This window comes from Callospermophilus lateralis, chromosome 3 (genome assembly GCF_048772815.1).
Source record: "Callospermophilus lateralis isolate mCalLat2 chromosome 3, mCalLat2.hap1, whole genome shotgun sequence".
NCBI lineage: Eukaryota > Metazoa > Chordata > Mammalia > Rodentia > Sciuridae > Callospermophilus > Callospermophilus lateralis.
The window spans coordinates 24,091,587-24,103,630 of NC_135307.1; positions in this window are offsets into that span (position 1 = coordinate 24,091,587).

Consider the following 12,044-nt stretch of genomic DNA (forward strand, 5'->3'; position numbering starts at 1 on the left):
ATTTTAATTACATAACAGTTTAGGTTATTTTAGTTCAATGTTCACCTAAGCCAATAAAACCACTTCCATCTTTATGCTGGTTATTGGCAGGTGTCCTTGAGAGTTATGTATCATAACTGATACTGAATACCTTCAGATGAATTGTCTCTTTCTAGGTCTTGATACTTCTTGCTAAATTCTAAGAAAATTCTAATTTTTTAAGGAGGTAGAATGAAGAACATTAGATTTATTTTACACTGGGAAAGAAAACTCAATGAGAATATTCTTGTATTAGAAGGATAGCAGACAGTGAGTCTTCGTCTACACTGAGAAATGTTCTTAATGACCAGTATGATGAGCTTTTTTAAATGACTAAGATAGTCCTAAAAACAATGCTTTCCAAGCTGAAATAGCTTGCCAAATGCCAGTCTGGCATTCCCCTGACCTCTTGATCATAAGAAAGATGCCATACATTAGAATCACTGTGGAGATAATGGCTAGACACAGAGGGTTTCCCTTAATGAGCCAATTAGGCAATTTCGTAGCCACATATTAGTTTGTTCTTTCCTAGTTACACAGGGATCAGTTGCTTCTTTTTTTTCCATAAATCTCCCCCCCCATTTCTCCTCCTCCTCCCTCTCTCTCTCTCTCTAACTCTTTCTTATTGGGAAAATTCAGTGTGGTCTAAATATTTAACTTTGTTTTGATATGTTTCATATCAGTCATTTCATGACTGAGAACAATTTTCAGTGAAATAAATCAGTGGAATTGATAGCCTAGGCTAGCTTTGGACAAAATTAGAAGATGATAGAATTGTTCTTTATGATTTTCTTTCTTTTTGTATTCAATTATAAATCCTAATCTCTTCCAGTAGGAAGCATGATGAAATAGAAAAGCACCTTTTTTTTCTAAAGATGAACCCCAGTTCCTGACACGCAGGTTGCTCATCTGATCCCTTTTACTTAACCTGCCTAGGATTCTGTTTCCTCTCAAGAGCAAGATTATCAGTCCTACTGATAAATCACACAATGGACTAGAATTAAAAAAATATTTCCTTTATTTTAAGGTCTACCCTATGAAGGAAAGCAGTACATTTAAACCACCCTGAAATATTTGTGTTTTAATAATTTATTCTTTTTCAAAAATAATTTGGTGTAATAGAAGTACATTGGATTAGACAAAGAATGAAGGGAAGGGAGGGAGGATGGGAATAGAAAAGACAGTGGAATTGATCCAATAGAACTTTCCTATAGTTCATAAATGAATACACGAGCAGTATAACTTCACATTATGTACAACCACAAGAATGGGGAGTTATTCTCCGTGTAGGTATAATATGTCAAAATATACCCTACTGACATGTATATCTAAAATTTTTTTTTTGGTTAAAAGAAATCTGTGTAACAGAATGTGGTGGCACATGCCTGTGGAATTGACAGCCTAGGCTAGCTTTGGACAAAATTAGAAGATTTTACCCTGTAATTAGTAGTAAACACCTGTTCCACCAGGGACTTGGGAGGCTAAGGCAGGAAAATAGCAATTTCAAAGCCAGCCTTAGGTAGGCCCTAAGCAACCCAGTGAGACCCTGTCTCAAAATAAAAAATAAGAAGGGCTGATGATGTAGCTCAGTGGTTAAGTGCATCTAGGTATTTAATCGCCCCTCCAAAAAATAGTCTGTGTAGAATTTTAAACATGTTAGAGTTGAGAAATGGAGACATTGGAGTGGGGGACAAGTAACATCCCAATTTTCTCTACACAGTTTTATGAAGGTGATCATGTATATCATTCACATGTGATTTTGGCCAGTTTGCTCATGGTGTTACATAGTTTATTAGCTATTGCACCAATAATGTTTGACCTGTTGGCTTTGACATGGTGGCAATTTCCATGACATTTAAAGTAATGACATATAATGAAATATTATTCAATCTAAAAAGGATTAATGTTGTGGCATATATGTTATAACATGAATAAACTTTGAAGTCATTCTCTTGAGAAAAGGCAGATACAAGACACAAATTGGCATGATTCTGCTTATATGAGGTAACTAGACTAATCAAATTAATAGAGTACAATGGTGGGTACAGGGGCGCTGGGGAAGAAGGATGGAAGGGGAGTTCTTGTTTAATGGGTGTACAGTTTCATTTGTCAGGATGAAAAAGTTATGGAGATAGGTCATGGTGGTAGTTGCATAATCTTGTGAAAATACTTAATGCCACCAAATTGTACAGTAAAAATGGATAAAGTGGTAAATTTTATATTATATACAATTACCACAATAAAAGAAGCTGAGCAGTTAGAAGCAAAATACATATATAAAATAAAAACTGAAAAGTACGGTGTTCAAGAGCATATGAGAACAGATACAGATTGTCAGAAAATATTTGCAAAAAACATATTTGATAGAAGATTTTTATCCAAACTATAAAAAGAAGTATTAAAATTCAACCGTAAGAAAATGTACAATTCAATTTAAAAATGGGCTAAAGACATTTACAGATACTTTGTAATGGTTTACATGTGAGGTGTTCCCCAAAAGCTAACGTGTGAGACAGTGCAAGAAGGTTCAGAAGAGAAATGATTGGGTTGTAAGAGTCTTAATCCAATCAGTGATTTAATCCCGTGGTAGGGACTAACTGAGTGGTAGGGTGTGGCTGGAGGAGGTGGGAGTTGGGGCATGGCTTTGGTTATATATTTGTATCTGGGGAGTGGACGCTCTCTCTCTCTGCTTCCTGAACACCATGTAAATCACTTCCCTCTGCACACTTTTCTGCTATGTTGTCCTGTCTCACTAGAACCCTGAGGAATGGAGCCAGCTGTCTGTGGATTGAGACCTCTGAAACTGTGAGCTCTCAAACACTTCCTTCTCTACAGTTATTCCGATAGGATCATTTAGTCACAGAGGCAAAAATCTGACTAAAACACACCTGATCAAAGAAGATGTATAGATTGCAAAGAAGCCATCATAGAATCATCAAGGAAATGAAACTAAATAATGAGCTATGACTACACACCTATTAGAATGTCCAATATCTAGAACCCAGACCAAACCAAATGGTGCTCAGGATTTGGAGCAACAGGAACTCTCATTCATTTCTGGGGGGAATGCAAAACCATTACAGCCACTTTGGAAAACAGTTTGGCAAGTTCTTATGAAACTAAACACACTCGTATCATATGATTCAGAAATCATGTTCTTTAATATTTACCCCCCTCCCAAAGCTGAAAATTTTATGCCAACACAAAAACCTACACATGAATGTTTGTAGTTTTTATTCACAACTGCCAACACATAAAAGCAACCAAGATGCTCTCTAGTAGATAATTGGATAAACTGTATGAAGCCAATGAAATATTATTCTGTTGTTATTATTCATACCAAGCCATGAAAAGTCATGAAGGTAACTTCAATGTATATAACAAGTGAAAGAAGACAATCTTAAAAAGTTACATTACTGTATAATTCCAACTATATGATGCTCTGGAAAAAGCCAAACTATTGAGACAGCAAGAGTTGCCAGCATTTTGGGGGATGAAAGGGTGACTAGGCAGAGCACAGATTTCTAGGATAGTGGAATTGTTTTGTGTGATATTATAATGGTGAATACATGTCATTATACATGTTCAGATCCATAGAATATGCAAAATCAAGAGTGAGCCCTAAAATAATGGACTTCGTGTGACAATGATGTATTAATATATGTTCATCATTGTAACAAATGTGCTACTCTCGTGGGGGATTTCCATAATGTGGGAGGCATAGGGGATATATGGGAGATTTCTCTTTCTGCCATTCAATGCTGTAAATCTAGAAGTACTCTAAAAATAAAGTCTATTAAAATGCACAGATCATAATTATAAGGATTGATGAATTTTCAAGAACTGAACTCACCTTTGTAATCAACATGTCAAGAAATAGAATATTACCTGTGTACCATAAATAGAATATTACCTGTGTACCATTACTCTTTTTAAATATTATCTACTTTCCATGGGAATCACTATTCTGTCTCCTAACATAGATTAGGTCTCCTTGGTTTTAAAAATATTTTTATTGGCTATAGATATATTAATAGGGATGTACTCTTGTATCTGACTTACCTCACTCCACCATTTTGTTTATAAGAATCATCCATTTTAATGCATGTTGCTATAGATTGTTCATTCTCATTGTTGTATAATATTTCAGTGTGTGAATATTCTGCAATTTGTTTATCCACTTAACTATTAATGGGCATTTTGGGAATGTTCAGTTTGGGGTAATGGTGAAGTGTGCTTTTTTTAGTACATGATATTTTGGGTGAACATCTGGATGCATTTCTGTGGAGTTTATACCTGGACATAGAATTGCCAAGCCATAGGGTTGTAAATAATCAGCTGTAGTCAAGCAGTTCCCAGAGTGGTTGTACCAGGTCACACACGACCAGCAGCACGTGTGAGTTTAGTCTGTTCCACATCCTCACTGGCCTCACCAATCTGTTATTGTTCTGTCTTTTTATTTTAGTCCTTCTTTAGGTGTGTAGCTGTCTAGTCCATTCAGGATGGTATAACAAAGTACCGTAGGACTGGGTAATTTGTAAACAACAGAATTTATTGCTCATAGTTCTGAGACCGAGGTGCCAGCAGCTTCAGTGACTGGAGAGGGTCTATTCCTCATGGATGGTGACTTCTTGCTGTGCTCTACTTGGCAGAATGGAAATGCAGCTCTCTGGGACCTCTTGTATGAGCATTTTTCTCATTCATAAAATCCACCCAAAGGCCCCCCATTCCTAACACAATCATTTTGGTGATTAGATTTCAATATATGAATTTGGGAAGGGGTATGTAGACCATAGCCTTAGCCATAACAATTCGTGCCATTTTTTAAATGACTTCTCAATTCTCTATCACAAATATTCACAAATATTCAGATATTCTTTTGGTTAGGTCAATGTTCAAATTTTTTTAAAAAATTCTCTTTATTTCTTTGCCTTACATTTAAATTCTTCTTTCCTATCATTTATTCAGAAGCAAAATAGTGGATTTCTGATCTTGGTTTGGTTTTTGTTTCACTGGCTAGTGGTAGCATCAAGATTTCAGTGTCTTGCTCTGAATAAATCAACAGTTGCCTCTGCAGAGTTAAAGATTTACCTTAATACTTTCGAAATATTTTGACAACCATTTTACTGATGTAGGATAGTCTGTTTTTTTGTAGATGAAGAGACTCAAAATAGTTTGGGATCTCAAATGGGTGAAATTATTGATGAAGACTAGTAAACGTTACTTATTTATCTAGTAATATCCAGTACATGTGGAATAATTGAGCCCTGCCAAATAGGAGCTAAATAGGAATGACATCAGATCTTACTAATTCATGTTAAGAGGTAGAAATGTTTTAAATTTGAATTCTATAAAAAATTTAGTTTTATATCTTTCAAGTATATATTACATAATTTTTAGGTGAAGAGTTTGTTTTAGTCAGGTTTTGCATTGCTGCGGCCAAAAGACCTGCCAGAACAATGTAGAGGAGGAGAAGTTTATTTTTGTCTCACAGTTTCAGAGGTTCAGTCTAGGATTGTCTAACTCCATAATTTTGGCAGAATATGATGGCAGAAGAGTGTGGCAGACAACATGGCAGCCAGGAAGCAAAGAGAGGGCTCCAATCACCAGGGACAAAATATAAACCCCAAAGGCATGAACCACCCCCCAAGTGACCTGCTTCCTCCAGGCATACCCTACCTACCTACAGTTACCACCCAGTTAATCAATAACTGTGGATTAATCCACTGATTAGGTTACACCTCTCATAATCTTTTCACCTCTGAAAATTCTTGCAATGGGTCATGCAGGAACTTTTGGGAATATCTTATATCTAAACCGTATCAGTGTTTGTCAGGGAGCTTATAGGAGTTTGCTCCAGTAAATGGATAAGAATAATTCATAACACATTTAATTACTTGCAGATGGATAAAAATAAGGTGATCAGAAAATCTATTTATTCTGCTCAGTTGAACATAAACTTTGCAGTACCACGTAAATTAGCAATTTGCTTAATATGCCACTTTTCCTTTGCTTTCTCTGATCTATCACAAATTTGAAATGGACACATTATGAATTAACTGATAAAATGTTTTTCTAATACATTGATCTTCAAATATTCACGATATTAAAATTGAAAGTATCCAAATAATTATTTGCATATCAATTTCTTATATAGGCTGATAACATGTATATAAGTTTTTACAAATCAGTTATCATTATTATGCATTGTAGTAACTGCCAAACAGCATTATATTATTAAAAATGTATTTCTAGGTAATCATCCCTGTTACAAAATCCATTAACAGTTCTGTAAGTCTTGTATCTATTGTCAGCTGTCACTCAAAGGGCAAGCAGTTTAAATGTTGAAGATGCATTTTCATGTTCACACTGACATTCAACCCCAGGGCCATTCCACTCTAGGAAGGCTGAATCTCTGATTCTAAAATAAGAACCATCACGGGTCTTTCTAATAAGCTATTCTTGCGGGGCGTATAAGGATACCATTGAGATAATATATTAGATGGATTCACTATCCTTTAAAGTAGGAATGATAATTCCTTCATACAATTTCTCTTCCACTCATTTCCCATTACTCATTCGCAAATTCAGTTTGTAAGATACCTGCTAGTACCAAATTCTGCATCTGATCCTTGTTTGCCTAATGACAGATGTTTGTTAATTAGATAAATGAATAATCAATTGACCTATGGTCAATTTATAAGACAGGCTTGTAATTAGTAATATATTTTTATAAATACCATAAAATGAGAGTCTAAAACCATGAACTAAAATTAAAGTATGTAAATTAAAGTATGTAAGCATTTTTCTGGCCTTAATTCCTACTATGACTTCTCTTCGTGATTGTCTCATATTTTCAGTGGAATAGAAACAAGATGATAACCATATTGAATTCACTCCGGTCTGCTACCACTTGTGTTCAGTTACTGTGGATCAATACCAATTTTTTTCCCTTGGTTAGGATTGTTTAGGAAAACAATGAGAGAAGAAATGTGTTAAGATCCTGAGGAATACTGAGTTATGTACATTGTTTTATATTTAATTTCTCTAGGGAAAAATCATGAAGCAGAAAATGATAATATTGAGAACAGCTCAGTCAAATTGTCTGTAAATGATAGTGTAAAAAACTTGATTTTATTTTTTTGTAAGTTTTTTTTTTGAAATCATGGATGTCTTTTGCTGTGATCCATCTTTGCATCCTACAAAGTCATTTATATGCTGATGAATTTAATACCTTTTGCCCTCATTTTTAGATCAACATCATTGGCTTACTTGGATGTTAGCAAGAAAAATTAAACTTCTGAAATGCTTCATTCAGGAATAGAAATTGAGTATTTTATTACATTACTCTCTAATGGATGAAAAAATAGAAAGGGTACATTTTTATCTATGAGAAATTTGCCTTTTATGTCTAAAATGTGTTTTACTATTGCTTGAAAGCTGTAATAAGCTATAATAAAGCTTTTTATCTCTCCCTGTGTTCATAAATGCTTGTGTGTATGTATCTATAACAAGATAAACACCCACAAGGCTTGCATATGCATGTCTTTCTATTAATTTTTTTTACTTCTGCGACTGGGATTTACAATCAAATACTTAAAGGAAGAATTGTGCAGTATAATGGAAAGATTATTTGTTCTTGACCTTGTCTCTAGCCTTATATATACTTCTACTTTTACTAGTAAAATTGTATTGCTTGAAGGAAGTTGCCTAATGTCTCTGAACCTCATTTTTCTTATTTCTATCAATGATTCAGTTGGAATATAAAATCTCTAAGATTGAATTTAAAATTCTTCGATGAAAGATGAAAAATGACTTGCTATAGGGGTATTGCAAAGAAATATCTATTCCAGGCATAGGCTAGATGTTGAACACATTGAATGCATATTAGTTAAATAAAGTAATCCTAATTCTGTATGATGGCTAATTTTATGTGTCAACTTGACTGGGCCATGGGGTGCCCAGAAAATCATCAAACTTTTTTTGGTTGTGTCTATGAGGCTATTTGTGAATGAAATCAGCATTTCAATTGACACTGAATAGATATCAATTTTGTAATGTCAATTATCCAGTTAATTAAAAACTCATATGGAATAAAAAAGCTGAGTAAGAGGGAATGCCTCCTGCTTGACTTCTTGAGCTAGAACATTGGTCTTTTTTAATCTTTGGTCTTAGGCTGAAATATTAGCCCTTTTTGGACTGAAGCCTGCTAGCTTTTAGATACTTATATCCTTGGTTCTTCTAATTTTCAGGCCTTTGTATTTAGACTAGAACTATGCATTGACTCTCCTGTGTCTCCATTTGCTAAATGCATATCTTGGGAGTTCTCAACCTTCATAATCTTTTGTGTATGTACCTTACTCTATTTATCTTTTACTGCTTCTGTTTCTTTGCAAATGCTAATATAGCTTGTGTACCTCCATAATTTCTTCTTCTCCATCTATATCCAATTAGTCATTAAGCTTTTTGAATTTAGCTACCAAAATATTTGTCCTCTTTTCAAACTGAATTTTACTGAATTAAAGCTTTTTAAAAAAATTTTGTAAAACAGTACACAAAGTGTCTTGGGCCAAAATTTTCTAAACTATATTTCATTATAAATAAGTAGCATTTTGTCCTAAGGAGTTGTTTGTTTTGTGTTGGTTTAGTTTGGTTTTGGTCATGGCATAGAATCTAATCAAGTTAAGATATAAGATTATATCACAGGTTATTTAATTTCAGTATTCATCAGCTTTTAGTTGCCATGACTTAAATTCTGACAAGAACAACTTAGAGGAGAAAAAGTTTATTCTGAGTTTATTCTGGCTAATGACTTCAGAGTTCTCAGTCCGTGGTTGGCTGAATCCATTGATCTGGCCGCAAGTTGTACTAGTAATTCAGGAGAGAAAGAGAAGAAAGGCACTCCAGATGGAAAGAACATAATGAATAAAATCATGGTGGCATAGAAAGGGATTAAGTTAGAGTCTAAATATGGGTAATGTCTCTCTTCTTCCTGGAAGTGAGTCTGATGTCCAGCCATTTATATTTATGATGACTTTGGTTGCAAGTAACAAAACATTTAATTAAAATTAACTTAAACAGAAAATGTTGTATGACCAATGAGAAGTCTGAAGATGGGAATTTCCAGATTCATTAACTATTTTGAGGATGTATTCATCAACTCGAGTCTTGCCCTTTCCATCCTTCCTCCCTTAGCTTGGTGACTTCTCAGGTGTCTCCTCTTTGTTTTCATGGACGGGCTTGGGCAGATCCAGTATCTGGCACTCAACAAAAGCCAAGTGAGGATGGGAGTTTGCTCTTTTGCATTTCTTTTTGTAAAGCCAGGAAATATTTTTCAGAAGCCACCTTTCAAATCTTACTTGTTATATGTCTCAACGGTTGCAACTATTCAGTGGTCCACTCCTGAATTATCTGTGAAAAACAGATATAAAATTACCATGATTAATTTAGAACAACAGTCTAAGGAATTTTTCACCTTAAAAGAACATTTCTTTTTTTAGAAAAGAATTAAAAAATTATTTAATTAAAAATTAAATAATTAAAAAATTATTTCAACAAAAAACAATATTAGAACCAAGCCACTGATAGTGTCTGTCATCCGCAGATTCAAGATTTGTGTTTTGCACTCAAGATTAAATGTTTGGGGTAAGCAAACATCCTAATGAATATTATCTTGACTTAAATAACTTATATAAATTTTTATCTTCGAATAACTTCTGGTACTAAAGTCTGGTTGATAACTAAATTCAACAACAAAAAAAGCCAGCCATTTATGTATGGATTCTGTGAATTTTAATGTGGACCATCTGTATGTCTTGATAACACAGAACCACAATTTTGGGTTCAGCGATATAGTGTGGTCTCTACCCTCACCTTCAGACTCCTTGGTGGTTTGGCTAGTGTATGATGGTATGATCTGGTTTGTATTACAATCTGAAAATGGAATTGATTGAGAAAATGATGTTTTCTGCTGCTATTTTCCAACAATGGCACAGAATAAATCTCCTTTTAAAAATTGATTTACTGTGGCAAACTTCATAAATATTAGCAACTTATTAATTTCCTTAAAAAAAACCTCTTCATTTTATATAAACTTAAAGGACAAAGAACTCAGTATCCTCCCTTGAAATACACTCCTGTTTGTGGTGTTACAAAGGTCAATTCTAACATTTGGTAGCCTTCCTGAATGGGATGCTCATTTCCAAGGGTAACTTTGTAATGAATATTAACATCCACACATATTCTCACACCCTTAGGATTTAAAAAAAAAAAATGTTAAAGGCTAATTATCCACAGTGAGGGAAAAACGAAGTTTCTGGGAGTAGAGGGTAGAAATCCAACTATTTTCTTCTCTCCGCTATGTTCTGATATTCACATAGTATGGTGCTTTGACTTGTTAGGTTAATCCCTTCTGTTTATGATGTTATTTCAGTACCCACACATTTCTAGTTCTCAAGACTTTTGTTCAGATGTTTGAGTCAATTATTGTAGCAATTCATCTGTGTATCAGGAAAATCTCTACTCCTTTTTCCTTTGGTGTCTCTCATTAAAAGCACCCCCAACCCCCAACCTTACAACTGCCTGATAAAATTTAAATCACAAAATGGAGCATAAAGCTAGAGATCAGGATGTATGGACTTTGTGGAAGAAGACATATCATCGGAGAAGATCTGAAAAAGATATGAAAACAATAAGGACAAGAGACTTAAAACGACTGTTTTAGTGGGTGGATCCTTTGACGGGAAGACCTTGGTAACCATGGAGATACCTGGAGAATGAGGACAAGGTTTTAGTCAACACAGGTGGTATTTGCTGGGAGAGCCTCCGTTCCCCAGTTTGAATTCATAATTTTCATTTTGAAAACTCAGGACAAAATTTTTTTTTCTCTTAAATATTTACATCAGAATCTGTGGTCCATCTCAACATTTCCTGCTAAAAGAAAACATGCAAAAAAGAGTGGGCACCAATAGTTTTTGAATTCTTTTCAACACTTTACCAGCATTTTCCTGTTATATTTTTTTAAAAAAAATACTATGGATGGATGCTTCTCTTGGAGTGAATACCTACCAAGAATGAAGCAATGCACTGTGCAGGTTTTAGTCATTGTCTCATGTGGTCTTCCCCGAAATTCTGAAAATATATGAGCCTAAATAAAAATGAAGGGACTTAACCTTACCGAGTTTGAGGAATTCAATCACAGTTTTCAAATGGTGGAACTAGGACTTGATCCCACATCTCTCACACTCCACAGCTTGTCCAGGTTACTCTTTACCATCTGTTTTTCAAGGGCTAGATGAAGTTTAGAAAAATAAAGAAGGTTCAGAGAGCCTTAGAATGAATGTATTGAACCTGTGCATAAAAACATCAGTTGAAAATACTAATGAGAAGAGCTATGCTTCCTTCTTTTAAGTAGTATAACTTATTGTTCTTGCTCTCTTCTTGTTGGTTCTAGCCTGAAGTAGAAATTATTATATTGCTTTAGCTTAAATATTTACATTTTGTTTTTAATCAGTGTGGGCTTATTGTTCTCTGTTAGTGTAGGGTAAATTAAAACCACCATTTTTTTTTTTTCTTTTTTTCTTCTTTGGGTCCCAGAGATTGAACTCAGGGCACTTGAACACTGAGATACATCCCCAACCCTATTCTGTGTTTTATATAGAGACAGGGTCTCACTGTGTTGCTTAGTGACTTGCTGTTGCTGAAGCTGATTTTGAACTCACAATCCTTCTGTCTCAGCCTCCTAAGTACTCGAATTACAGGTGTGTGCCACTGCGCTTGGCTGATACAACTGTAACAAGCACATATTAACACTATGTTTTACTTGTCTTCAAATGTTTATATTCTCTTTTATTCTTTCCAGTTATGGGATTGAATTGAGGGGCACTTACCACTAAGCCACATCCCTACCCCTTTTTTATTATATTTTGTTTAGAGATAAGGCTTCACTGAGTTGCTTAGGGCCTTGCATAATTGCTGAGGCTGACTTTGAACTTCTTGTGATCCTTCTGCCTCAGCCTCCCAAGCCG